We start from the raw sequence: 2,500 nt of genomic DNA, 5'->3' as shown, positions 1-2,500 counted from the left end.
GTTATCATAGATCTTTCAATATCCACTGTGGTCCATTTTTTTCTGATGCATAATGCCAGTAGTAGTAGTAGTAGTAGTAGTAGTAGTAGTAGTAGTCAGTAGTAGTAGTAGTAGTAGTAGTAGTAGTAGTTAGTAGTAGTAATTTTAGTAGTAGTAGTAGTAGTAGTAGTAGTAGTAGTAGTAGTAGTAGTAGTAGTAGTAGTAGTAGTAGTAGTAGTAGTAGTAGTAGTAGTAGTAGTAGTAGTTGTTGTTGTATTTTTCAATTATTATCATGATTATAATTATTTAATGGCCATAACATATTATTCGATCACACACACACATTATACCACACCTTCAATACTTATACAACAACAACAATAACAACAACAACAACAACATAATAGTAGTAGCAATAATAATAATAATAAAAATAATAATAATAATAATAATAATAATAATAATAATAATAATAATAATAATAATAATAATAATAACAATAATAGAGACGAAGCAACAGTCCCGATTTAAGTTCCGTTAGCACGTGACCGGAGAGGATATTCCAAGGTCTTCAAGAGAGAGAGAGAGAGAGAGAGAGAGAGAGAGAGAGAGAGAGAGAGAGAGAGAGAGAGAGAGAGAGAGAGAGAGAGAGAGAGAGAGAGAGAGAGAGAGAGAGAGAGATGGATAAACAAACTGACAGACTAATAGACATACAAGGGCACAGAAGAAGAAGAAGAAGAAGAAGAAGAAGAAGAAGAAGAAGAAGAAGAAGAAGAAGAAGAAGAAGAAGAAGAAGAAGAAGAAGAAGAAGAAGAAGAAGAAGAGGCGGAGGAGTAGAAGGAAAAGTAGTAGGAGGGGGAGAAAATAGCTGAAGCATACAATGAGAGAGAGAGAGAGAGAGAGAGAGAGAGAGAGAGAGAGAGAGAGAGAGAGAGATAACACTATCAATATATTTAGCGATAAGACCAGTGTTGCCAGATTGCTACACCATCACTGCCACTGTTGCCACCACTACCACACCGCCACATGTCTCCTCCTCCTCCTCCTCCTCCTCCTCCTCCTCTGATCGCGTCGTATTATCATTCTTCAATATATCAAAATATTAACCAACACACACACACACACACACACACACACACACACACACCGGTTCTCCTGTGTGTGTGTGTGTGTGTGTGTGTGTGTGTGTGTGTGTGTGTGTGTGTGTGTGTGTGTGTGTGTGTGTGTGTGTGTGTGTGTGTGTGTGTGTGCGTGCACGTAATCTCAATCTACACACAGTCTTATATGAGAACACAACCACTAATTAAATTTCATCTGTAAAACCGTCAGCAAGAAGAAGAAGAAGAAGAAGAAGAAGAAGAAGAAGAAGAAGAAGAAGAAGACATGAATCAGCAATATACGGGATTAGCAACTGCCGCCGAGGGAGGAGGAAGACCACGCACAGGAGGAGGAGGAGGAGGAGGAGGAGGAGGAGGAGGAGGAGGTGAGTAAGACATGGAAGTAATTTTGAACTAAAATGAACCATACACAGTCTCTGCTTCATTCTCTCTCTCTCTCTCTCTCTCTCTCTCTCTCTCTCTCTCTCTCTCTCTCTCTCTCTCTCTCTCTCTCTCTCTCTCTCTCTCTCTCACGATCTAAAAGGTAAGATACACAATGACAGACGACTATTTTAACCTCAATCCTCTTAAAAAAAAAAAAAAAAAAAAATATATATATATATATATATATATATATATATATATATATATATATATATATATATATATATATATATATATGACTGTGTGTGTGTGTGTGTGTGTGTGTGTGTGTGTGTGTGTGTGTGTGTGTGTGTGTGTGTGTGTGTGTGTGTGTGTGTGTGTGTGTGTGTGTGTGTGTGTGTGTGTGTGTGTGTGTGTGTGTGTGTGTGTGTGTGTGTAGCTGAATATATAATTAAATAAATAGATAAATAAAAGCCTCTCTCATAATGACACGAGCCACAAAATATCAGGTTACGTAGAAACTTCATAGTAAATTAACCTAAAAAAATATTAGTTGAATAAAATGTGTTGGTATGAAAGTAAATAAATAAAAAATGTATAAAAATAATAAATAAATAAATAAGTTGATCTTATGCTACAACGTTCCTTTTTTTAATACGATAATATTTCTCCTTGTAATGTAATAAAAAAAAGGAAAAGAAAAAAAGAAAGAAAAATACACATTTGTCTTGTCTTCAGAATACGAGTAGTAAAATGTATATATGTAAATAAGTAAATGAATAAAATAAATTAAGAAAATACAATAAAATTAAACAAATTTAAACTACAAACATCCACTCTATTGCACAACTAAATTTAACCAAATAATGATGAAAAAAAAATAACACACTTCACTCACTTCCGAAACACAAGAAAAAAGAAAAACGAAAAAAAACGAAAAAAAAATAATTAAATAAATAAATCACCCACCCTTTTTGAGCCGAAGCATCAACAAACAGTAATCAGCTTTTCCATCAGAAGATAATACGCACGTAATTACA

The 2,500-nt window shown here is 34.7% G+C and overlaps 1 protein-coding gene across 4 annotated transcripts in view; it reads right to left on the bottom strand.

Annotated features, from left to right (window-relative positions):
* Nucleotides 1-2,500, bottom strand: part of LOC135116362 (calcium/calmodulin-dependent protein kinase type 1) — a 123,242-nt gene that overhangs the window by 62,606 nt on the left and 58,136 nt on the right. The window lies entirely within an intron of this gene.

The sequence above is a fragment of the Scylla paramamosain genome, chromosome 31, assembly GCF_035594125.1.
Source record: "Scylla paramamosain isolate STU-SP2022 chromosome 31, ASM3559412v1, whole genome shotgun sequence".
Lineage (NCBI taxonomy): Eukaryota > Metazoa > Arthropoda > Malacostraca > Decapoda > Portunidae > Scylla > Scylla paramamosain.
The sequence above is the reverse complement of the archived record's forward strand: the minus strand, read 5'-3'. Positions and strand labels throughout refer to the sequence as shown.